Source organism: Pan troglodytes, chromosome 7 (assembly GCF_028858775.2).
Source record: "Pan troglodytes isolate AG18354 chromosome 7, NHGRI_mPanTro3-v2.0_pri, whole genome shotgun sequence".
Taxonomy (NCBI): Eukaryota; Metazoa; Chordata; class Mammalia; order Primates; family Hominidae; genus Pan; species Pan troglodytes.
This window is the reverse complement of record NC_072405.2, coordinates 15,821,943-15,849,059: the sequence shown is the minus strand read 5'-3', so window position 1 is coordinate 15,849,059 and position 27,117 is coordinate 15,821,943. Positions and strand designations below refer to the sequence as shown.

The 27,117-nt window shown below is 43.6% G+C and overlaps 1 long non-coding RNA gene and 1 other non-coding gene across 5 annotated transcripts in view; both read left to right on the top strand.

Annotated features, from left to right (window-relative positions):
* LOC112204172 (uncharacterized) overlaps positions 1-27,117 on the top strand; it is a 74,139-nt gene that overhangs the window by 32,921 nt on the left and 14,101 nt on the right. The gene's annotated exons all lie outside the window — the stretch shown is intronic.
* LOC112204309 (small nucleolar RNA U13) lies at positions 7,110-7,213 on the top strand. Its single transcript, XR_002937879.2, has one exon. It is a non-coding gene; the product is annotated as a small nucleolar RNA U13 (small nucleolar RNA).

Here is a 27,117-nt window from a genome sequence, read left to right as displayed (position 1 = left end):
TCCCTCTAACACTGTGTTGCTTCTCCACCCCAGCACACCTGCTCCCTCAGCCTCATACACCTTCTGCCACCATCCTCCATAGCAGCTCAAGCATTTCCCACTCTGCTCTGTGTTAACAATTCCGTTGCTTTTCTCCAGGCATCTAAGTACCACCCTGGCCTAGCAGCTGAGTTTTTCCGTCCCTCAGGGTCCTCAATTGGGTGTTAACATCTCATGTTCTAAGAAAGAGTCTCCAAGTTAATCCATTCTTATTTATCCAACCTCCCACTCCAGCCCACCTGATCAAACACCCTAAAATCCAATCCCAGAAGCCCTTCCCTTGCTCTGGCTGTCTGTTTCCTACAATTCCTTAGGTGTGGATTCTCTTTTTCTCCCTCATCTGGCCCGGTTCATTTCCATCCATGGTGTGCTGGAACTTAACCCAGTTATCAGCCTGGCAGCGGAGATGAGGGTGTTCCTTAGGGGATCACCTAATGCCTCAACAAGGAGAAGTGTTGACAGCACCTTGAAGGCACAACAGACGAGCTGGCAGGGCAGACAACCTCTGCAAGGCCAGGGGGTCTACCGGCGTCTGTGGAATCAACGTCTTCAACATCCATCTAGATGTTCCCATCCATGCTTCAGAGTCACAGTCTGTCTTAGTCTACACCAGCTGCTGTAACAGAATACCATAGATGGCAGCTTCAACAGTAGACATTTATTTTCTCACAGTTATGGAGGCTGCAAAGTCTAAGATCAAGGTGTCAGCCAGTTCCATTTCTGGTGAGGGCCCTTGTCCTGGCTTGCAGATGGCTACCTCCTCACCGCGTCCTCACATGGCAGAGAGAGAGAAAGAGTCTCATGAGGCCACTCACTCTGCAGTGTTTCCAGTCTTCTCTGACTTGTTATCAGAGAGATAAAAATGTGACATTCAAAAAGAATTAGCCTATAACATTTTTAAATTCTTGGGTGTTGATCTAAATATCCACTTCTGCCAATAAATGACAGAGATCAACTTCCTTATGCCCATAGTTCCCACCGTACTGGTAGGTATTCATTATTTGCTCCTAGAAGTTAAAGATAAAACTACCTGCATGCCAGGCGCCATAGCTCACGCCTGTAATTCCAGCACTCTGGGAGGCCGAGGTGGGGTGGATCACTTGAGCCCAGGAGTTCAAGACCAGCCTGGCCAACATAGTGAAACCCTATCTCTACTAAAACTACACCGATTAGCTGGGCATGGTGGCGGGAGCCTGTAATCCCAGCTACTTGGGAGGCTGAGGCAGGAGAATCATTTGAACCCAGGAGGCAGAGGCTGCAGTGAGCCAAGATCATGCTACTGCACTCCAGCCTGGGTGACAGAGCAATACTCCATCTCAAAACAACAACAACAACAACCTGCCATTGATGGCAGGAAATGAGGCTGAGTATGCTAAATGCTGTCTTCATGTTTTGTACCACATCTCTTCCATAATTTTCTTCTGGGAAGCTTACCACCAAAAAGCAGTTGTAATGATTTGCCACTGTCGTTTCTATAACGTTCATGATGCTAAATGCATCTCTGTGAATGTTAAATGGCCAGTAAATGTGCATCCCCACACTACTTCTGAAAGAAAAGGGGTGAGTGGGTGGGATTTCATTCCTTTACCCAGGGGAGAAGCTCAAGTCCACAGTAGCAGAGCAGCCACTGTCTGGGAATGAGCTACTGCAGGCCAGAGAACCCCTGATCGCCAAAGGTGTTCCCAGGACAGCTCCAGGTCTATCCTGTGCCAACAGATCTTTACCTCTGTCCTCTGCTTTTTCTCTTTTATTTCATATCCTATCCCAGTACCTCCTGATCCTAGTCAAAATCAGTTTCCAGTTATCAGTGGTAGAGTCCCATAAGCTCCTTCTGGCCTAAACTTACATAAAATAAGAATAAAAAGATCGTGATTGTCAAGTCAGCATTTACTTATTGAGCTCCTGCTGCATACCAAGCATGCACTGTTAAGTCCTGGGCTGCGGAGATAATAAGATGCCAGCCTCACTTTCCCAAAGCTCCCAATCAGCTTGTTCACAGTCCTCATGCTCTCGCTGCCTTCGGAGCGCTGGTGTCTAAATTATTCACAGAGGATAACATAGTCTATTTTGGGGTAATTCCTATCACACTTCGTGGTGACTGCTTCCATTTTTAAAATAGCCTCAAGTATGACTATTAATCAGGATATCATTAAAAATAATATGTCAGGGTGACATTCATTTCCCTTCCACAAGTAATGTCACCAGCACTGAATTCCTGAACAATGGGACACTTACCAGGAGGGACAGGGTTGTGTCTTTTATGTTTTCCTTTCTTTTCTTTTCTTTCTTTCTTTCCTTTCTTTCTTTCTTTTTTCTTTTCTTTCTTTTCTTTTCTTTTCCTTCCTTCCTTCCTTCCTTCCTTCCTTCCTTCCTTCCTTCCTTCCTTCCTTCTCTTTCTCTCTCTTTCTCTCTTTCCTCTTTTTTTGAGACAGGGTCTTGTTCTGTCACCCAGGCTGGAGGGTAGTGATGCGATCATAGCTCACTGCAGCCTGGAACTCCTGGGTTCAAGCGATCGTCCTACCTCAGACTCCTGAGCAGCTGGGACCACAGGCATACACCAATGCATCTGGATAATTTTTTGACTTTTTGTGGATATGGGGTCTCACCATATTGCCCAGGCTGCTCTTGAACTCCTGGGCTCAAGTTTTCCTCCAGCCTTGGTCTCCCAAAATGCTGGGATTACAGGCGCGAGCCACTGCACCCAGCGTTTCTAACACTGAGCAACCAAGACATGCCTGACACTTCATAGGAACTCAGCAAATGTTCACTGAGCTCATTTTAAATTGACTTGGGACCTGATTGTAGATGCATGAGGCTCTTATTTGTGATGTCAAACTCCAAGGTCAGAAATGCTCCCAAAACTTCATGTGTCTTAGAAACCCAATGTTGCATATACATATATGGGCCAGGTACATTTGGGCCAGGTATAGTGGCTCAACATGCCTATAATCCAAACACTTCGGGAGGCCAAGGCAGGAGAATCACTTGAGCCCAGCAGTTTGAGGCTGCAGTGTGCTATGATTCCGCCACTGCCCTCTAGCAGCCTAGGTGACAGAGCGGAGATGCTGTCTTTAATTTATATATATATACACACATATATATATATACACACACACACACACACACACACACACACGTACACATTGTATAAATCTTCATCCTCTCATTTGTTAGGCTAATACATTTCATAAGTTTATTATTCAGTGTGTGAAAAGGTGCATAGTTTTCATTTGTTTAAAATCTGCCTCTATTAAAAGTCAAGAGCTGACCCCTTTTGAGTTGGGTAAAAGTCATTGTGGTCCATTTCCACTTTTCTCTAGCACTAACAGTCTAGGCTTATTTGATTTCTTAAATTAGATGTTTGAGATAATTGCAGATCTCAAATCTATCCATTGTGCCCTTCACCCAGTCTCTCACTAATGGTAGCATTTTGCGTAACTATAGTACCCAATGTCACAACTGGGAAATTGACGTTGGTGCAATCCACTGATCTTTTTCAGATTTCACTCGTTTTACATCAGATTTTCACTAGTTGTGTGTGCGTGTGTGTATTTAGTTCTACATAGTTTTATTGCATGGGTGGGTAAAACTAACACCACAGGCAAGCTATGTAAGAGTCTCATGACCACTATGGTCCCTGGTGCTTCACTTTTAACTTTTTTTTGGGATGGCGTCTCACTTTGTTGCCCAGGGTAGAGTGCAGTGGTGCAATCTCTGCTCACCGCAACCTCCGCCTACCAGGTTCACGCTATTCTCCTGCCTCAGCCTCCCAAGTTGCTGGGACTACAGGCAACAGCCACCATGCCTAGCTAATTTTTTGTATTTTTAGTAGAGATGGGGTTTCACCATGTTAGCCAGGATGGTCTCGATCTCCTGACCTCGTGATACACCCGCCTCGGCCTCCCAAAGTGCTGGTGTTGCAGGCATGAGCCACTGTGCCCGGCCCCCTGGTGCTTCACTTTTACAGTCATAGCCATCTCCCTTCCTCCCCACCTCCCTAACCCTGGCAATCACTTGTCTATTCTATTCTCCATCTCTATAATTTGGGTGTTTTGTTTTGTTTGGAGATAGGGTCTTGCTCTGTCACCCAGGCTCTGGAGTGCAGTGGTGCAATCACGTTCACTGCAGCCTCAATCTCAAGTGAGGTTGCAGGTGATCCTCTCACCTCAGAATCCCAGGTAGCTGGGACTACAAGCACACACCACCATACCCAGCTAATTTTTCTATTTTTTTATAGACACAAGATTTCTTTCTTTCTTTCTCTTTTCTTTCTTTCTTTATTTATTTCTTTCTTTCTTTCCTTCTTTCTTTCTTTCCTTCCTTCCTTCCTTCCTCTCTCTCTCTCTTTCTCTTTCTTTCTTTCTCTGTCTCTCTCTTTCTTTCTTTCCTTTTTTTGTCAGAGTCTCAGTCTGTCACCCAGGCTGGAGTGCAATGCCACCATATCGGCTCACTGCAACCTCCGCCTCCTGGGTTTAAGCTCTTCTCGTGTCTCAGCTTCCTGAGTAGCTGAGATTACAGGTGCATGCCACCATGCCTGGCTAATGTTTGTATTTTTAGAAGCGATGGGGTTTCACCACATTGGCCAGTCTGGTCTTGAACTCCCAACCTCAGGTGATCCACCCACCTCAGCCTCCCAAAGTGTTGGGATTATAGGCGTGAGCTACCACACCCAACCTAAAAATGGGGTTTCACCATGTTGGCCAGGCTGGTCTCAAACTCCTGGACTCAAGCGATCCACGTGCCTCGACCTCCCAAAGTGCTGGGATTACAGACATGAGCCACTGCACCTCGCAGTTTCATTTATAGAATGTTATCTAAGTGGAATCACACAGCATGTAAGCTTTTGAAATTTGCTTTTTTCACCCTACATAATTCCCTTGAGATTCATCCCAAGTACGTGCATGCATCTATAGCCATTTGCTTTTCTTGCTGAATAGTACTCCACAGCATGGCTGTAGCACAGTTTGTATAACCATTCACCTACTGAAGGACATTTTGGTTGTTTCCAGTTTGAGGTTAGGTCTATTTAATTTAATTTAATTTATTATTATTATTATTATTATTATTATTATTATTATTATTATTATTATTTGAGATGCAGTCTTGTTGTGTCACCCAGGCTGGAGTGCAGTGACGTGATCTTGGCTCACTGTAACCTCCATCTCCCGGGTTCAAGCAGTTCTCCTGCCTCAGCTTACCAAGTAGCTGGGATTACAGGCACCTGCCACCATGTCCAGCTAATTGTTTTGTATTTTTAGTAGAGATGGGGTTTCACCATGTTGGCCAAGCTGGTTTGAAACTCCTGATCTCAAGTGATCCACCCTCCTCGGCCTCCCAAACGGCTGATTACAGGCATAAGGCACCACACCTGGCCAGGTCTATTTAATTTTATAAAATAAAATCATTAGGCATATCATCTGTCGATTTTACCATATTAAAAAGTCCAAATGCTTCCAGTTTCCTTCCAAATCCCTGTTCTTACCTTTTCCTTTAACTTTTAAACTGCCCGCTCACGTCCTAAGCATATTTTTCTGAGGTTTATTGACCAAAATTCCATAAAATTCAGACTCAAAAATGCAATAATTTTGCCAGATGCAGTGGCTCACACCTGTAATCCCAGCCATAATCCCAGCCCTTAGGGAGGCTGAGGCGGTAGAATAGGGGTTAAAGAACAGACTGCGCAACATTGCAAGACCCTGTCTCTACAAAAAATTTAAAAAGTGGCCAGGCGTGGTGGCGTGCACCTGTAGTCCCAGTTACTTAGGAGGCTGAAGTGGGAGGATTGCTTGAGCTAAGGAGTTCCAGGCTGTAGTGAGCTATGATCACACCACTGCACTCCAGCCTGGGTGACAGAACAAGACCCTGTTTCTTTCTTAAAATGCAATACTTTTATATGATAGTATAATAATGTTTTATCTTATGTTTCTATTACTTCTCTTGATTCGGCCCAACATATAGCCAACTTTTTTGGCTGCCTAAAGTTGATGAGCTCAGAAAACAGTCTAATATTCCTCACAGACGTATGTTTAGCCCTAGGAGCTGTAAGTATAGTCTGCACTATTTTTGTCAACATTCCATGTTGGCCAGGCACCTATACTTCTCAGCTACTCGAGAGGCTGAGGCAGGAGGATCACTTGAGCCCAAGAGTTCATTTAAGGCTCAATGAGCTATGATCACGCCATTGCACTCCAGCCTGGGTGACATAGCGAGACCCTGTCTCTAAAAAATAAAAATAAAAATTCCATCTTTCATTGACCTGGGCTGAAACCCACCTACCACTTCTCTGTAGCTCAGAGAATCTGGCAAGAGTTTCATGTATCTTATGACTTTTTGTTTGTATCTCCACTACCTGTCAAGTCCTGTGCTATCTGCAAACCTAGGGACTGTGCCATGCAATCTCCTTCCCTACTCTTACATAAAGGACCAGGGCTTTGGGCCAGCTTTTCTCCATTTCTTGGTCTTGTGTCCATTGCAAATGAGAGTCTTATCTATGACTGCTCTCTGTTCATCAGAAAGAAGGAATTCATTTCACTTTCCAAAACCCTGAACCAGCTCTCTAAGTGCTAGGAAACCAGGACTGTTCCTACCATAGGCTGAGAAAGAAGGAGACCAGTGAGCCATGCCAGTGGTTCCCACACCTGCCTGCACCTCACACCCAGGCACATTAGAGCTGAGGAAGCCCCAGGGCATGAGTATCTTTAGAAAAACCCAGGGACTCAAATAAACGCTGGTAAACATAGACACTGGATTACTAGGCAACCATCAAAAAGACTGGGGCAGCTGTTTATTACCCTGGTAAGAAAAAAGTCTCAAGATCCAATATTATATGAATGAAGCTGGTATAAATCAGTATGCTTCCATTTGTATAGGGGATAATAATGTGTATTTGCCTTTGGTTATAGAAGCATAAAATCTCTGGAAGGATTCACAAGATCCTTGGGATGAGGGTTGCCTCTGAGGGAGTTATAGGAGGCTGGGAGACAGAGGGCAGAGAGCAACTTTTCCTACGGACCTTTTAAAATTAGTTGAATGTTAAATCACGTAAATAGATTACCTGTGTCAAAGATTAGACCCTTTTGTAGGTCATAAGTGCGATGATTGGGATGTTGTGCTCAAGTGTGAGATGTGCCTCCCTCAAACCTTGTTACAACATTGGCACATTACCTGTCTGACATGAAAAAAAAAAAAAAAAAAAGGAGACAGGCGTGGTGGCTTTCACCTGTAATCCCAGTACTTTGGCAAGGCCAAGGCGGGAGATCACATGAGCTAAGGAGTTTGATACCAACCTGGCCAACATGATGAAAGCCTGTCTCTACTAAAAATACAAAAATTAGCTGGGCATGGTGGTTTGCTCTTGTAATCCCAGCTACTTGGGAGGCTGAGGCAGGAGAATCACTTGAACCCAGGAGGCAGAGGTTGCAGTGAGCCGATATTGTGCCACTGCACTCCAGCCTGGGCGACAGAGTGTGACTGTGTCTCAAAAAAACAAAAAGAAAGAAAAGAAAATAAATAACAAAATTAAAACAAAAGTGATTCTAATGCACAGCCACAATTGAGAACTACTGTGCAACATAGCTGTGAGCCAACAGTGAAAACTACAAGGCCAATTACAAGCTTCAGGGACTATCTACATATCTATCTCTCTTTATTTATTTTGGAACAAGGTGCCTGTGGTCCCAGATACTCAGGAGGCTCAGGTGGGAGGATCGTTTGAGCCTGGGAGTTTGAGGCTGCAGTGAGCTGTGATTGCACCACTGCACTCCAGCCTGGGCAACAGAGTGAGACCCTGTCTCAAAAAAAAAAAAAAAAAAAATGTTGAAAATTCCCTTTTAGGTCCATATCCACTTACCTTTAAAAAATTGAGGGATAATGGGCCAGGTACGGTGTCTCGCACCTGTAATCTTAGCACTTTGGGAGACCACAGCAGGCAGGTCACTTGAGGCCAGAAGTTTGAGACCAGCCTGGCCACATGGTGAAACCCCATCTCTACTTTTAAAAAAGTAGTTGGATGTGGTGATGCGTGCCTGTAATCCCAGCTACTCGGGAGTCTGAGACAAGAGAATTTCTTAATCTGGGAGGCAGAGGCTGCAGTGAGCTGAGGTTGCTCTATTGCACTCCAGCCTGGGCAACAGAGCAAGACTCGGAAAAAAAAGGAAAGAAAACAAAAACTGAGGGATAATGTAAGTAGAGAAAACTGTACAAGTGCACACCTTGACAAATTTGCATATGTGTACAACTGCAAAATCACCATTCAGATCAAGATATAAACCATTTCCAGCCTGGGCAAATGGTGAAACCTTGTCTCTACTAAAAATACAAAATTTAGCTGGGCATGGTGGTGCCAGCCTGTAATCCCAACTACTCGGGAGGCTGAGGAAGGAGAATCACTTGTACCTGGGAGGCGGAGGTTGCATTACCTGAGATTGCACCACTGCCCTCTAGCCTGGGTGACAGAGCGAGACCCTGACTCAAAAAATACTAATATTAACTCCCCTTCGGAGGTAAACGCTCTTCTGTCTTCTCTGGCCTCTTCTTAGACTTCATATAAACAGAATGCAGCGTGTGCTCTTTTGTGTCTGCTTTCTCGCATGCAGCCCTACGCCTGTGAGAGTGATTCATGCTGTTGCATTCAGCAGCGGGTTGTTGCTGTTTTTGCTGAATAGTCTTCCATTGTATGAAATTTATTTATTCATTCTTCTGTTGTTGAGCGTTTGGGTTATTTGCCATTTGGGGCTATTATGCATGAAGCTATATGAACATTCTTACAGCTGCCTTTCGTAGGCGCTCATTTCTCTTGGGTACTCTTACGTCTTCTTAACGGCGTTCTTCAGTTGTGCAATTAACTGCTCCATGTTTATCTTCCCTGAGGGTTTAGAAGTTCCATGATGGTAAGGCAGGATCTGCCCCTGTGCACTGGAGGCAAAAAGACAGATTCTCCATTGCCCTTCACCTTTATCCCGTATTCTAGCCTGGAAGGAGAGGCAGGTTCCTGCAAAAATGGCAGCCATCTTCTGATAACAAGAGCAAAAGCAGAAGAAAGGCAGAGCGGGAAGCTGTGAGGACTCTAGGTCTTTGATGATGCCCTAGAGTCATGGACACCAGCTCTGGACTGCCCACCTTCAGACTGGTCTGCAGGAAAAGGGAGAAAAGAAATAGAAATAGGTGCATGGAGTAGAGCAGAGAGGAAGGATGGAGAAGGTCCCGATGGGTATGGGTCTGAGTCCCAGCTCATTCCTGAGACCCGGCTGCACCCTGCTCCTTCTCTCTTTGCTTAAGCATTACTTGATTTCCATCACTTCACCTGAGGATCCTGCCTGAGTCAGTCCTTTGGCACTGCGTTATCACTGATGTTCATAATTTTGTCGATAACTCATGAAGAAAAGGTTAAAAATATGCTTGATCACCTCTAATTTGAAAGAAATAAGTGAGGCGTCACAGCGTGGTGGCCATCCCATGGGCTGCAGGGTTGGACAAAATTGAATTCAAATCCCCACTCGGGCACTCGGTCACCCAGCGTATAATTTTGGCCATGTTAAGTAAGTTCTCTGGGCTTCTATTTTCCTCACTGGCTAAATGGCGAGAATAATACCGGCTTTTTGGGGTTTTTAAGGGCTAAATGCAACAATGTATGTAAAAGCCTGGAAGATCATTAGTATTTAGTAATGATATGAATTATTTTAAAAGGTGAACTATATATTCATCTATATATATGAAAGATTTACCTGGGAAGTGATTTTTCTATTTAATGGGCTTATCTTTATTTAGATAGAGAAAGAATTCCCTTATTTCCTAGTGATGCCATATGGTAGACTATCAATGTACACTAGTCCCAACTTGGAGTACGGCAAACATTATTTTTAAGTATCAATAAACTGCCAGAAAAAAATTATGTGTTAGCTAAATGATATCCTCAAAGTAAGATTTCTGAAATTTATAGGCACTGTGAAGAGGGATTGGCAGGCCAGGGCTGCTCTGAGCTTCACTTGCCAGAGCTTGGGGACAAATAGGATGTCTCAGAATACCGATGACTCTACAGACTGCACGCCTCCTGCAGTCGTTGAAGCCCCAGAGGCTTCGTGCAATCTCTGGGCTAGAAAACCACATGCCCAGGTCTGCGCTTCATCATGGATGGCCATAACTTTAAATACACGATGGTAATTTACAATCAAACACATCCAGATGGACGGCTCCCCCAAAGCCAAATCTATATCCAGGATGCAGATTTCTAGAGGAAAATGCAGCCAAGCCAGATACAAAAACATCTGAGGGAACAAAAAGTCCCCACCACTGTAAAGCGATGGTTCCCTCTGCTGCCCCAAATGGAGCACCACATGAAGGAGGTGAGGAGGACAGCTGCCAGGCGTCTGGGAGGACCTAGAGTCGGACACCAAGGCCCAGGAAATGGGCAAGGGGCATGCATGTGGAAGACAGAAGCGACAGTGGGGAGGGCAGACATACCCCTCTCTAGTCCTCGTTAAAGTGTGAGGGCCCAGCCTTGTACACCCGTGAGGCCACACTGCGTGGACAGTCCTGCAGCATGGGCCACCGTTACCTGTGTTAGGCCCAGCACCTCGAGAAGATGGACCACGGAGGATGCCCACTCTCCTGGAAGCCACTGCGGCTCCAGCTTCTCCCAGCATGGCAGACCAATATCACAACTGGTTAGGTTGCTCCAAAGTGGCCAGCCCGACGGGAACTGCCTTGTGCTAACTAGACTTGTAGGAGGCTTGTGGTTGGCCCAGATGCCTGTGGACTGGTCTTTTCTTTGTTTTTATTTGAGACAGTCTCACTCTGTCGCCCAGGCTGGAGTGCAGTGGTGCCATCATAGCTCACTGCAGCCGTGACCTCCTGGGTCCAAGCCATCCTACTGGCTCAGCCTCCCGAGTAGCTGGGAGTACAGGTATGCACCATCGTACCCAGCTAATTTTTCTTTTTTTTCTTTTTTGTAGAGACGAGGTCTCGCTAAGTTGCCCAAGCTGGTCTCAGACTCCTGGGCTTAAGCAGCCTTCCCATCTCGGCCTCCCAAAATCCTGGGCTATCAGGTGTGAACCACTGCAGCTGGCCCGGACTGATCTTTTATTAGAAGAATGCACCCTTTTGCAGGCTGCCCTTGTTTGGTAACATCCCTTCCTCCAAACCTTGTTCACTTCTGTCTTCCACCAGCCTTTATTCACCCTGTGTCCACATTTTCTGGAGCCTTCTCTTAGGGGCTAAACTACAGGATAAACTGTTAATGAATTATGATGGGGAGAGTCAAGGATAGGTTGTTTCTTTCCTAATAGCAATACCAATAGTTACCATTTATTAAGCAATTATGTACAAAGTTGGTAAGTGTTTTACATATATGACCTCATATAATTGTCAATCCTATGCAATGGACACCAAATTATTATCATCCTGATTTTTATAGATGAAGAAATGGAAGGTGGGCACAGTAGCATGTGCCTGTAATCCCAGCTACTTGGGAGGCTGAGGCACAAGGTTCACTTGAGCCCAGGAGTTCGAGCTGTAATGAGCCATGACTGCACCTGTGAATAACCACTGCACTCCAGCCTGGGCAACACAGCAAGACCCCATCTCTAAAACAAGAAAAGAAATGGAGGCTCGGAGTGATTAAGTAACTTAACTGTCCCAGGTTGGGCTCCTCAGCAAGGAGACTCCAGGGTTAGTATGCAGTGTGTTCCTCAGGGGGTGCCCTTGAGTTGATACCCTTGGAAGGGAGGGGAGCAGGAGTGGGCAGATAAAGAAGTGGAGCTCTGGTGCAACCACTGCCAGCCTCAGCCAGCACGCGGGAAGCTCTGGAGCCTGAATGGCACTTCATGGTTTTCTCTAAGTGGGCCGGGGTGGCCAGGACTTTATACGCCCTCTCGATCAGTCACTGGACGTGGGACAGCCCTGAAGGGTGTGGCTCTGGGCAAGGTGGCTCTGCAGCTGAGGCAAACCCTGAGGGTGCTGGCAGCTGGAGGTAGTCTATGACCACACTCCCAGCAGTTGGGGTAACAAGTCCCTCATTGGCATGAGAATTGAACGTGTCTGGAATGGTAAGAAGGTCCCACTTTGAGTTGTGGGGTGGGATGGGGATAGAAGCCTCTCTGATCCCAGATCCTCCTAATTACCCACCTTTTCATATTGCCTCCCACAACCCTCTAAATTGAATGCTGAATGTTCGCCTCTCAAAAGGTGCTTTTCTTCTATTTGCTTGGTCTACACATAGGTCCCCTCCTCCCAGGTAGCTGAGACTCTTGGCTACATTCATGATTCTTGCCTAAAGGAGATGGCCTGTGCCCCTCCGTGGAAGAACAGTGGCCTCAGCAGTGCCAACATTCTGAGTCCTTTGCCTGGGGTAAAATCGAATCTATGTGTCCCTCATAACATGCTCAGTGGTGACGACCACCCCAAGACCAAGCACACATGCCCCAGAACAAAGCCAAGCATTCCAGTAGCCCCACTTCATCCTGCTAACCATGCACACTCTCCATCCACTTTTTCTCTAAAAATTAATTTTTGAGAATTTTTTTTTCGAGATGGGATCTCACTGTGTTGCCCAGGCTGGAGTGCAGTGGCATGATCATAGCTCACTGTGGCCTCAAACTCCTGAGCTCCAGTGATCCTCCTGCCTCAGCCTCCCAAGTCACTAGGACTACAGGCATGCACCACGACACCCAGCTAGTTTTTAAATATTTTATAGAGATGGAGTCCCGCTATTGCCCCGGCTGGTCTCAAACTCCTGGTCTCAAGAGATCCTCCCACCTCAGCCTCCCAAAGTGCTGGGATTTCTGGCATAAGTCACAACCCTCGGCATTTTGATGTCTTATTTATTTATTTATTTGTTTGTTTTTTATTATTTTTTGAGATGGAGTCTCGCTTTGTTGCCTATGCTGGATGGAGTGCAGTGGCATGATCTCGGCTCACTGCTACCTCTACTTCCTGGGTTCAAGCAAGTCTCCTGTCTCAGCCTCTCGAGTTCCTGGGACTACAGTCGCATGCTACCACGCCCCGTTAATTTTTTTTTTTTTTTTTGGATTTTTAGTAGAGATGGGGTTTCACCATATTGGTCAGGCTGGTCTCAAACTCCTGACCTCAGGTGGTTACCCGCCTTGGCCTCCCAAAGTGCTGGGATTACAGGTGTGAACCACTGCGCCCGGCCTGAGATCATATTTCATTTGCTCTTTCCTATCAGAGCTCTTAAACAAAGAATGAGTCAAACAATCCAAGAGTCACAGATCAATTTTATAAAAATGACATTTTACCCCTGTAAAAATTTCAAACCATGTATTTTTAAAGTTGCTCACAATGATACCATCCATAGGTAACCACAGTGAATGTTTTGAGCATTTCCTTCCTGAAAGTTTTGTGCATGTATACAGATTAAACTATGGGTTCTCTGAATAGTCACTGTGTTCCAGCCTGGGCAGCATAGTAAGATCCCATCTCTTAAAAAAAAATTAATATTATATAAAATAGGTGTCTTCAATTTTACATAAACTAGGATATGCCAGACATGCTTTGTATGTAATCTGCTTTTTCCCTACCCAATGTGATAGGGGCACATGTCTGTGCCTTCAGATAGTCACGCAGGGGCATCAGAGTAGCTGGAGATCACGCTGGAGATATGGATACAGTTGAGGAGAAGGGGCAGGCTAAGGTGATGTCTTGGAATCTTATCTTTATAAGTCTTTATAAGAGACAACATTGAAGGACTGCAAAATACAATTTAGTTTTTTAAAGGCTTATTCCGGGCCAGGCACAGTGGCTCATGCCTGTAATCCCAGCACTTTCAGAGGCTGAGGCAAAAAGATCACTTGAGCTCAGGAGCTCAAGACCAGCCTGGATAATATATTGAGACTCCATCTCTACAAAAAAAATAAAAAACTAGCTGGGCATGGTGTTGCACACCAGCTACTCAGGAGACTGAGGCAGGAGGATGGCTTGAGCCCAGGAGGCAGAGGCTGCAGTGAGCCATGATCACACCATTGCACTCCTGCCTAGGAGACAGAGCAAGACCCTGTCTGAAAAGAAAATAGAAAAGAAGCCGGGTGCCATGGCTCACACCTGTAATCCCAGCACTTTGACAGGCTGAGGTGGAAGGATCGCTTGAGCTCAGCAGTTCGAAACCATCCTGGGCAACATAGCAAAGTTCCATGGAATTGAACAATGAGAACACATGGACACAGGAAGGGGAACATCACACACCGGGGACTGTTATGGGGTGGGGGGAGGGGGGAGGGATAGCATTAGGAGATATACCTAATGCCAAATGACGAGTTAATGGGTGCAGCACACCAACATGGCGCATGTATACACAAGTAACAAACCTGCACGTTGTGCACATGTACCCTAAAACTTGAAGTATAATAAAAAAAAATTTTTTTAAGAGAAAATAAAAGGCTTATTTTGACTACTGGTGGTGACATGAGTGTTGCTATTATGTAGTCAAAATCTCTGTCTAAATGGCATTTCTTTAAAAAAAAATTCTATAGGTTTTGGAGGAACAGGTGGTATTCGTTACATGAGTGAGTTCTTTAGTGGTGATTTGTGAGATTTTGGTGCACCCATCACCTGAGCAATATATACTACATCCAGTTTGTAGTCTTTTATCCCTCAACCCCCTCCCACCCTTTCCCCTTGGTCCCCAAAGTCCACTGTACCATTCTCATGCCTTTGCATCCTCATAGCTTAGCTTCCACCTATGAGTGAGAACATACTGTGTTTGGTTTTCCATTCCTGAGTTACTTCACTTAGAATAATGGTCTCCAGTTCCATCCTGGTTGCTGCAAATGCCATTAATTAATTCCTTGTTATAGCTGAGTAGTTTTCCATCACGTATATATGAATGATGTGGTATATATATATTGATGTGGTATATATATATGATGTGGTATATATATATATGATGTGATGTGTGTGTGTGTGTGTGTATATATATATACATATATATATCTATATGGTGTGGTATACACCACAATTTCTCTATCCACTCATGGATTAGCATTTGGGCTGGTTCCATATTTTTGCAATTGTGAATTGTACTGCTATAAGCACGTGTGTCTGAGTGTCTTTTTCCTATCCCGACTTCTTTTCCTCTGGGTAGATCCAGGGATTTCTGGATCAAATGGTAGTTCTATTTTTATAACATTTCAATGTGTTCAACCTCAAACTTGAGAAAGGCAGACGTCTGCTGACTCCACTCAGTCCAACCCTACATATAGCCTTCTTTGACTCGAACGTATTGATTATCAGGAAAAAAGTCATCCATTATGAAGTGTTTCCTATCTGTATAAAACATATCTGTCTGCTTTCCAGAAATAGTAAATACTCCTGGTAGAAGACACAGAGAATTATAAAAGAAAATAAAATGTAACTCACTTGTTATTGTACCACCCAGAGATAACCACTCATCGAGACCACACTGATGTACCTCTTGCCAGTCTTTTTCTCTGGAAATAGTTTTTCATTGTATAAACAAGGGCAATCATATTGCACAAACTGTTTTACATTTTAATACATCTCGAAGGTCTTTCTGATCAAATTAAATAATTTCCTATGACGACCTCATTTTCAGCAATTACCTCATATCTATTTTGTGGTACCATAATTTCTTAAAATAGTCTCTGATTGGTGTCAATATAGGTGATTTCAAATTATTTGCTATTTTTTTCAAGTTGTCATTGACTTGAACTTATTTGCTATTGTAAACCAAACTGTGATGAACATCCTTGCAGGCAGATATATGTGTGCATTGCCATTTTAAGATTCCATAGTCCCTCCGTGTTCACTTTGAGAAATTTCATCCTACCTAATATCAAGCATTCTCAAATGCACATGTGGCTCACGTTAAGTGCAATTGTTTTTGCTGTAAAAAATTAAAATAATTTTTATAATTTGGCTTCTGAAATTCTTTACCTCTGAGGAACACATTTAATTCCGCTACGACTTCTCTGCAATCAGATAGGCATATACCAGAATTCTTGTGAAGTGAGAAAAGCAAACCTATAGGTAGCTTTCAACTATACATGTAATGACATTTTATGAACACTAAATTTAATCAATCATAAAATTGATAGAAATTTACACTTTATATATATTTGTTCACATAGTTCACATGTTCATGTAGTTCAAACATATGTTTATTTCAATTTTTTCCATCTTAGAGTCATATGTTCTTTTTTCTAGACCTCAGATATTTTTTGTAGGCTCCTTAAAAGCTCATAGGCCTCAAGGCAATGCAACTATAGATCCTAACAAAGTGACACTGCTAGTATTCCTAAAAGGGACCAAGGATATAGAAAGATTTTAAAATAGAGCAGCGAGTGAAACAATCAACAAAGTGAAGGGACAACCCACAGAATGTGAGAAAATATTTGCAAACTACCCATCTGACAAAGGATTAATGACAGCACATATAAGGAGCTCAAAGAACTCTATAGAAAAAGAAATCTAACAATCTGATTTTAAAATGGGCAAAAGACCTGAATAGACATTTTTCAAAAGAAGACATAGCAAACAGGTGTATAAAAAGATGCTCGACATCATTGAGCATCAGAGAAATGTAAATCAAAACCACAATGGGATATCATCTCATTCCAGTTAAAATGGCTTTTATCCAAAAGTCAGGCAATAACAGGCCGGGCACTGTGGCTCACGCCTGTGATCTCAGCACTTTGGGAGGCCGAGGCAGGTGGAACATCTGAGGTCCGGAGTTCAAGACCAGCCTGGCCAACATGGTGAAACCCCAGCTCTACTAAAAATACAAAAAAATTAGCCAGGCGTGGTGGCATACACATGTAATCCCAACTACTCTGGAGGCTGAGGCAGGAGAATCAATTGAACCCGGGAGGCGGAGGTTGCAGTGAGCCGAGATCGCGTCACTGCACTCCAGCCTGGGTGACGGCGGTGGCTCACGCCCCTAATCCCAGCACTTTGGGAGGCCGAGGCGGGCAGATCACAAGGTTAGGAGATCGAGACCATCCTGACTAACACGGTGAAACCCCGTCTCTACTAAAAATACAAAAAAATTAGCCTGGCGTAGTGGCGGCCGCCTGTAGTCCCAGCTACTTGGGAGGCTGAGGCAGGAGAACGGCATGAACCTGGGAGGTGGAGCTTGCAGTGAGCCAAGATCACGCCACTGCTCTCCAGCCTGGGCGACAGAGTGAGAGTCCGTCTCAAAAAAATAAATAATAAAATAAAAAAATGTCAGGCAATTACAAATGCTGGCAGGGATGTGGAGAAAACAGAGCCCTTGTACACCGTTGGTGGGAATGTAAATTAGTACAACTGCTATGAAGAACAGTTGGAGGCTCCTCAAAAAACTAAAAATAGAATTACCATATGATCCAGCAATACAACAGCTGGATGTAAACCCAGAAGAAAGGAAATCAGTATATCAAAGAGATATCTGCAGTCGCATGTTTACTGAGGCACTGTTCACAATAGCCAAGATTTGGAAGCAACCCAAGTGTTCATCAACAGAAAGATGGATAAAGAAAATATGGTGCTTATACACAATGGAGTACTATTCAGCCATAAAAAAGAACATGATCCTGTCGTTTGCCACAACATGGATGGAACTGGAGGTTATTATGCTGAGTAAAATAAGTAAGGCACAGAAAGACAAGTGTTGTATTTTCTCACTTATTTGTGGGAACTAAAAATTAAAATGATTGAACTCATGGAGATAGTGGAATGATGGCTACTGGAGGCTGTGAAGGTTAGTGGGGGGTGGGGAGAAGTGGGGATAGTTAATCGGTACAAAAGTAGCTAGAAAGAATTCTAAGACCTAGTATTTTGTAGTACAACAGGCTGACTGTAGTCAATAATTTAATTGTACATTTAAAAATAACAAAGTATAATTGGATAGTTTGGAATACAAATGATAAATGCTTGATGTGATGGATACCCCATTTACCCTAATGTGATTATGAAGCTTTGCATACTTGTATCAAAACATCTCATGTAACCTGTAAATATAGATGCACCTCCTATGTACCCACAGAAATGAAAAATTAAATAAAATTAAATACAGCATGAGCCCTTCCACTCTTGATAAACTCGAAACTGCTTCTCCCTCCCTGCCTCTCGTCCTGCCACCCTCTTCCCTAAGTGTAACATTGACTACCTGAAGTCAGCGGGTGTCCCAGCAGAAACGAGAAAGAAAGACACCTTGCTTCTCAGGGGTTGATGTCACACAACAGCCTGCTTTCTGGTTTTGGTTCAGAGGGCATGTGGGCCAACCCATACACTGGCATATGAACTCATTCTTGCTGAATGGGTCTGTTGAGATGGACATACTAATCGATTTGCCTGGACACATGCAGCAGGGATCTGATGGTGATGGTAGTGGAGGCACAGGCCACCTGAGAAGCCTTGCCTCTGGGCCCCACACCCCTCTCTCCTCCCAGCCTTGCGTTTCTACATCCAAGGAAGCTCATTTTCCTCTCCTGTTCCTACAAGGCCAAGGCATCTTCATGCAAAAGGCATCTCTGGCACAGGAGACCGAAGGAAGGAACCCATCTTCTTCCCGCCATCTGGGATTAGGCAGGCATTAGCAGCAGCCCCGGCTACTCTACAGCAGGATTTCTCAAACCATCTCCAGATGTCAAGTGAAGGAATGAATTGCAGCTCATCAATAAATGCTTTCTCTTTGAAGAGGCATTCTAGGAAGAGGAAACGGTCACTGCCAGCCCTAGTTCTTCCCTTCTCACTCATTTCTTTTCTAATCCCCTTTATTCCTTCTTATGGATTTTTCTTTAAAAGCCTCAGACGCCCTTCTCTTCCCGTAGTGCGTCTCTGCATCTCACACACAAGGTAGCTTTGGCTTTAGCCCCGTAACTCTGCAATCAAACATCTTCGGCTTCTTCTTAGGCCTTCACTCCAGCTTTGTTTTCTCTACAAAACATTTCCCTCATTATTCTCTGACTTTATCAACAATGCATTTACTTCTTGTTTATTTCAGAGACAAGGTCTTGCTCTGTCACCCAGGCTGGAGAGCAGTGGAGAAATCATAGCTCACTAGCCTCAAACTTCTGAGGTCAAGCAATCCTGTCTCCTGAGTAACTAGAACTACAGGCACACGCTCCCATGCCCAGCTGATTTTTTTTTTTTTTTTTTTTTTTTTTTTTTTTTTGGTAGAGATGGGATCTTGGTTTGTTTCCCAGGCTGGTCTTGAACTCCTGGCTTCCAGTGATGCTCGCACCTCAGCCTTCCCAAGTAATGGGATTACAGGTGTGAACCACCACACTTGGCCCGTTTTCTTCTTATTGCAATTTTTTTTTTTTTTTTGAGATGGAGTCTCACTTTGTTGCCCAGGCTGGAGTGCAATGGCACGATCTTAGCTCATTGCAACCTCTGCCTCCTGGGTTCAAGCGATTCTCCTGCCTCAGCCTCCCGAGTAGCTGGGATTACAGGTGCCTGCCACCATGCCCAGCTAATTTTTGTATTTTTAGTAGAGACGGGGTTTCACCCTGTTGGCCAGGTTGGTCTCATTAAAAAAGTAAATATTTTTATTTATGTGAATGGCTTGCTATTTATATCTAATGACCATGTAGCACAGTAACAAACACATGTGTCACTATTGCAGATGTTATTACCAAACTCTGCATGTACATAGCCAGTCCTCACAGCCCAAGCAGCAGGGCTGCCTCCTCACAACTTAAAATGGCCTGGAGGAGCTTTGCTGATCAACACCTGAACTCCTTTCCCCATGATTTTTTTTTTTTTTTTGAGACAGGGTCTTACTCTGTCACCCTGGCTGGAGTGTAGTGGCATGATCATAGCTCACTGCAGCCTTGAACTCTTGAGCTCAAAGGATCTGCCCGCCTCAGCCTCTCAAGTAGCTGATACCACAGGCGTGTACCACCACTCTCAGCTAATGTTTTTAGTTTTATTTTTTGTAAAGACAGAGGTATCCCTATGTTGCTCCGGCTGGAGTTCAACACTCAAAGCGATCCTTCCACCTAGGCTTCCTAAAGCACTGGGGTTATGGGGCATGAGCCACCGTGCCTGGTCCCTCCCCCATGATTTTTATAAAATAATAGTAACAGTCACAGATCGCATTTGGTGAGCACTGCTACATGCCAAACGCTATGCTAAGTCTCTACATTCCTTACATCATTTACGTGTCATAAAGCCTGTGCTATCCTCATCCCCATTTTACAGATGAGGAAAGAGTGGTGGAAGCAGTGAGGTCACTTGCTCATGATCACGCAGCCATTGAGTGGCAGAGCCAGGCAGTGCAACCGTCGATCAGGGAAGGCGCTGGGTGCTGCTCTTCAACACATTGCAGCAGAGACGTTGAGTGGTTGTTGGCAAAAGGGCAGGTTTTAGTGAATTGAAGTGTCAGCTTAGACTAATGACAGGTAAAAGCCAGTATCATTTTTCTCACCAACCAGATTTAAGCCTCTCTGGGGGTGGGGACCTTCATATGCCTGCTGCATCCGAACACTGCAAAACAGTTTCTGCTGTTCTGAAAATAATACCAAATTCAGTTGATGTTCCTAACTCAATCACATAGAAATAGCTCTCTCCTTCACCTGCCCACAGCCCACTAATCACCTATCTTGAGTCGATTCTACTATAGAAAAGGTTTTTCAGTCCATCCCATTGCCAATGACCTGGGTCAGCTCCTGGTCATCTCTGCCTGGTTTAGGGCAGCACCCCTCTTTCTGCCTAGGAACTTTGAGAAATTTTTCCAAAACCCAAGTCTTCTGTGACCCCACCACACAGCATTAGTCTCTCTCTCTCAGTGGGGCTTTTTCCACTGTGCTGTAATTGTCTATAAATGGTCTTCAGTGAGACTGAGTTCTTCCAGCAAAGGTGCTATGTCTTTTTTATACTTTTTCTTCCCTTCTGTCTACCACAGAATCTGGAACACAACAAATTTCAGTAGGCATTTGCTAAATTAATGATCTCCAAAAATCTTTATTAAAATGTTTTAAAGTAAAAATTACGTATTTAAAAAGGAAAATGTAATATATTCAAACAATATAGACATTTCAAAATAAAGATAAATCTTCCTCCCTCCCCACTCCCAGTTCCCCCCTCAAAGATTATCTGCATGTATGTTTTTTAATTTACCAAAAAAAAACACAACTCCTTAGAATTCCTCTGTGGAGACATCTATAGCTTGCTTTTGTTGTATGTATCTAGGAGATATTCCCCCATGGAGTTTGTCCCACTCATTTCTGTCACCCAGGCTGAAGTGCAGTGGCACGAGCATAGCTCACTGCAGCTTCCGTGTCCTGGTCTCAAGTGATCCTCCCACCTCATTCTCCTGAGTGGCTGGAAATACAGGCAGGGCCACCACTTCTGGCTATTTTTTTTTTTTTTTTTTTAGAGGTAGGGTCTCACTATGTTGCCCAAGCTGGTCTTGAACTCCTAGCCTCAAGCGGTCCTCCCTACTCAGCTTCCCAAAGTGCTGGGATGACAGGCATGAGCCACCATGCCTGGCCTCATCTCACTCTTTTAAGCAGCTACATAGATTCCACTGTCTGTACATTTACTCAAGCAGTCACCTGTTGATGACCATCTGGGTATTTTTCAGTGATTTGCAATAGTAATGTTCCAATGAACGTATCTTGAAGTCCTTTTTTAAATTATGTTTTTTAATTGACAAATAATAATTACATATTTATGGGGTGCATAGTGATATTTTGATACATATAATGTATAGTGATCAAATGAGGGTAATTAGCATATCCATTATTTCAAACATTTATCATTCTCTTTTGTTGGGAACATTGATATCCCCCTTCTAGCTATTTGAAACCATATAATATTTATTGAGTTTTGTTAACTTTTAGGTTCAGGGATATATGTGCGGGTTTGTGTTTTAAGTAAACTTGGGTCACAGGGATTTGTTTTACAGATTATTTTGTCACCCAGCTACTAGGAATAATATTATTATACACACTCATCTTACAGTGGTGAGATCCTCTTTTTAAGTTTTTTTAAAATTATTTTTAACGTAAAACAAATTTGTTAATGATTTTATAAACTCATTTACAAAATTCAAAATTCAAATATCTAAGAGATTATAAAGCAAAAAGTCTCCCCTTCTTTCTCTGTAATCCCCATTGCATCCCTCCTAGACAGCCCCCAGCCACTATTTTCCCCTCCATGGGGGAAATTTATGTTACTTGTTTCTTATCTATCTCTACATTGGTACTTTTAGGTGAATATCCAAGGGCTGAATTCCTGGTACTCAAATTGCTGAGTCAAAGAGTATGTGTGTGTTTTTTTAAAGTTGATATTGGATACTTGTTCTTCAAAAAGGTTGTACGGATGTAATTAGTGATTACTAAATATTAATTTAGTAATTAGGAATTAATAAATAGCTATTTATGTTTCTACTAGTAGCAAACAATATTTATTTGCCCACACACTCACCGACACTGGCTCTTTTTAAACTCGTAAATATTTGCCAATGTAATAGGTGATGAATGGTTTGGCTCTGCATCCCCACCCAAATCTCATGTTGAATTGTAATCCCCAATGTTGGGGGAAGGATCTGTTGGGAAGTGATTGGATCATGGGGACAGATTTCTCCCCTGCTATTCTCATGACAATGAGTGAATTCTCACAAGATCTGGTTTTTTAAAAGCATGGACCATGTCCCCCTTCACTCTCTCCTCTGGCCATATGATGATGTGCCTGCTTCCCCTTTGCCTTCCACCATGTTGTAAGTTTCCTGAGGCCTCTCCAGCCATGCTTCCTGAACAACCTGCAGAATCATGAGCCACTTCACTTTCTTTTCTTTTTAAATTACCCAGTCTCAGGTAGTTATTTATAGCTATGTGAGAATGGACAATACAGGTGATAAAGAACACCTTATTGCTTTGATCTGCAGTTGTGCATTTTGAGTATGAAGGTAACCAACTTTTCATATGCTTGTTGGTGTCTCGATTTCTTTTTCTGTGATCTGCCCATCCAGTCCCTTTGCTCATTTTTCTTTGGGGTTGTTTATATTTTTCTTATTGATTTGTAAATTTTCCTAACTTAATATCTGCAAATATTTTTCCTGAGAATATATTTATTGTTAAAGCCACATAATTCAAAATTTGAAGCTTCTGGTCACGAGTGTCACTTTGTCTTCCCAGTCAGATTATCAATTCTTTGAAAACAGGGACCCAGAAACTACTCTAGTCTTAAGTTGCATGGTAAATACTGGTTGATGAGCCTTTTCCTTCATCCTGGGCACCTGCTGTGGAATGCGATCCTCTGGGGAAGAGTTGTATCTTCCGTAGTTACAGAAGAAGATGAGATTTGCCTTCCTGGGTCAGACCCTCCATCGATCCAGTCTTGCTTTCTATCTGACAGCAGCAACAGGAAACATGTTGAAGAGAATCCAATTACCCTCTTTGACATCCACTTCAAAAGGTTAGGAATTTATTGTACGTATCACTGTTTGAGATCTATCTTCCATCAATTCCTCCAAACCCTTCTTGAACCTACTTACATTTCAGCATACAGTCCCACTGAGGGCACTAGAGGTAATGAGTTCTTTTGTTTATAATGCAACATGTCAATTTCTGGGTCAGTAGGACAATATTATATATGAACATGTAGAATTCTTTCCAATTCGATTCAAACATCTACGAATAATATATTTAAAATAATTTTAAAATATTAATACGTTTTCTTTATTAATTCCAAACATTTTTCAGACTTTTCTTTGAGCTTTTTTATTGTGTATTACTACATATTTTAAAAAGACCAAAAAATATAAATATACAGTTTAATGAGTAATTTTAAAGGGAACAGCTGTGTACTCATACTGGGTCAAGGAAAGTCCTTGCCAAGGTCCCAAAACCCCTTAAGTGTCCCCTCCCCACCGAGGGTGAGTAAACACTATTCTGACTTTTTAGATAATTACTTTCTTTGTATTTCTTTATCTTTTACCATCTATGGATAGCCCCCCTAAATTCTGTGTTTTAGTTTCTGCTTTTTAGTTTCAGGTTTTTGAACTTTATGTAAATGAATTAATACTGTCTGTATTTCTGGTGTCATGTTTCTCTCCTTCAACATTAAGTTTTTAGGCTTCATCCACAATTGGTGAGAATACTTTTAGTTCATTCATTTTCTTCTCTCAAAAGTCTTCCATGATATTGCCATACTACAATTTCATTACACACTCTAATGATGGACATTTGGGTTGTTTCCCTTTTGGAGTCATTGCAATTAACGCTGCTATTCTCATAAATGTATCCTGCTACACACGTGTACAAGTTTCCCAAGGGGATATATTCAGGAATAAAATTGCTGAGTCATAGAGATACTATGTAGTCTTCAACGACTAGATATTGGCAAACATCTTTCCAAAGTGGTTATGCTAATTTTCATTCCCATCAACATCACTTGAGAGTTTCCACTGCTGCATACCCTTCTTTTTTTCAGTACAGAGAGTCCTGTACCATACCCATCTTATTGAGATATGATTCACATATCATACAATTCACACTTTCAAGTTATGCAAACCTGTGGTTTTTAGTATTTTCACAAAGTGCACTTCTAGGACCACAATTAATTGTAGAACATTTTAATTACCACAAAAACAAAACACAAAACCTATGCCCCTTAGACACCACTGCTGAAACACTTCATCCCACTGACCCCAGTCCTAGGCAGCAACTACTTTCTGTCTCTACAGATGTGCCTGTTCTGGGCATTTTATATAAATAAAATCATACAATATGATGTCTTTTGTAACTGTTTTCTTTTTCACTTAGCACAGTGTTTTCAAGATTCATGCATGTTGTAGTATGTATCAATATAGACATTCCCCAACTTAAAATGGCTCAACTAACAATTTTTTGACTTCATGATGGTGCAAAAACAACATGCATTCAGTAGGAACTGTGCTTCAAGAACCCATCCAAGCATTCTGGTTTTCACTTTCATTATAGTATTCAATAAATTATATGATATGTTCAACACTTTATTATAAAATAGGCTTTGTGTTAGCTGATTTTGCCCAACCGTAGGCTAATTTAAGTGTTCTGAACACGTTTAAGGTACGCTAGGCTGAGCTATGTTGTTTGGTAGATTAGGTGTATTCAATGCATTTTTCGACTTTTGACGTTTTCAACTTACAATGGTTTATTGGGATGTAACCTCACTGTGAGTTGAGGAGCATCAATACTTCATCTTATTGCCAAATATCGCATTCTATGGACATATCACATTTTATTTGTCCCTTCATCAGTTGATGGATAGACATTGGAGTTTTCCCTCTTTTTGACTTTTATGAACATGCTGCTAGGAATGTTCATGTACAAGTTTTTGTGTGGACATGTTCTTACTTCTCTTGAGGATCTTCCTAGGAGTGGAGTTGTTGGATAATATGGAAACTCTATGTTTAACACTTAGAAGAACTGCCAGACTATTTTCCAAAGCAGCTGCACCATTGTACATTCTCACCAGAAGAGTATCATGGTTTTGATTTCTCCAAATCCTCACCAACACTTGTTTTTTGGGTTTTTTATTTATTTTTTTTTTGGGCGGGGGTTTTTGTTTGTTTTTTGTTTTTGGGTTTTTGTTTTGTTTTGTTTTTTGAGACAGAGTTTTGCTCTGTTGCCCAGGCTGGAGTGCAGTGGCATGATCTCAGCTCAGTGCAACCTCTGCCTCCCAGGTTCAAGTGATTCTCCTACCTCAGCCTCCCGAGTAGCTGCTACTACAGGTGTGTGCCACCACGCCTGGCTAATTTTGTTTTTTTAGTAGAGACGGGGTTTTGCCATGTTGGCCAGGCTGATCTCTAACTGCTGAGCTCAGGCAGTCCACTCGCTTCACACTCCCAAAGTGCTAGTGAGAGGTGACAGCGTGCTGGCAGTCCTCACAGCCCTCGCTTGCTCTTGGCGCCTCCTCTGCCTGGGCTCCCACTTTGGCGACACTTGAGGAGCCCTTCAGCCCTCCGCTGCACTGTGAGAGCCCCTTTCTGGGCTGGCCTAGGCCGGAGCCGGCTCCCTCAGCTTGCGGGGTGGTGTGGAGGGAGAGGCGCGGGCGGGAACCAGGGCTGCGCGAGGTGCTTGCGGGCCCCCGCTGGCCCCGGGCAGTGAGGGGCTTAGCACCTGGGCCAGCAGCTGCTGTGCTCAATTTCTCGCAGGGCCTTAGGTGCCTTCCCGCAGGGCAGGGCTCGGGACCTGCAGCCTGCCATGCCTGAGCCTCCCCCACCCTCCGTGGGCTCCTGTGCGGCCCAAGCCTCCCCGACGAGCGCCGCCCCCTGCTCCATGGCGCCCAGTCCCATCGACCACCCAAGGGTGGGCGCAGGGCGCGGGACTGGCAGGCAGCTCCACCTGCAGTCCTGGTGCGGGATCCACTGGGTGAAGCCAGCTGGGCTCCTGACTCTGGTGGGGACTTGCAGAACCTTTATGTCTAGCTAGGGGATTGTAAATACACCAGTCAGCACTCTGTATCTAGCTCAAGGTTTGTAAACACACCAGTCAGCACTCTGTGTCTAGCTCAGGGTTTGTGAATGCACCAATCTACACTCTATATCTAGTTACTCTGGTGGGGACTTGGAGAACCTTTGTGTGGACACTCTGTATCTAGCTAATCTAGTGGGGAGGTGGAGAACCTTTGTGTCTAGCTCAGGGATTGCAAACGCACCAATCAGCGCCCTGTCATAACAGATCACTCCGCTCTCTGTAAAATGGACCAATCAGCAGGATGTGGGTAGGGCCAGATAAGAGAATAAAAGCAGGCTGCCGGAGCCAGCAGTGGCAACCCGCTTGGGTCCCCTTCCGCAATGTGGAAGCTTTGTTCTTTGGCTCTTTGCAATAAATCTTGCTGCTGCTCACTCTTTGGGTCCACACTGCCTTTATGAGCTGTAACACTCACCGAGAAGGTCTGCAGCTTCACTCCTGAAGCCAGTGAGACCATGAACCCACCAGGAGGAAAGAACAACTCCAGATGCACTGCCTTAAGAGCTATAACACTCATCACGAGGGTCCGCGGCTTCATTCTTGAAGCCAGTGAGACCAAGAACCCACCAATTCCGGACACACTAGGATTACAAATGTGAACCACCGTACCCAGTCAACACTTGTTATTATCTGTTTTTTTAAATTAGTTTTTTGTTCTTTGTTT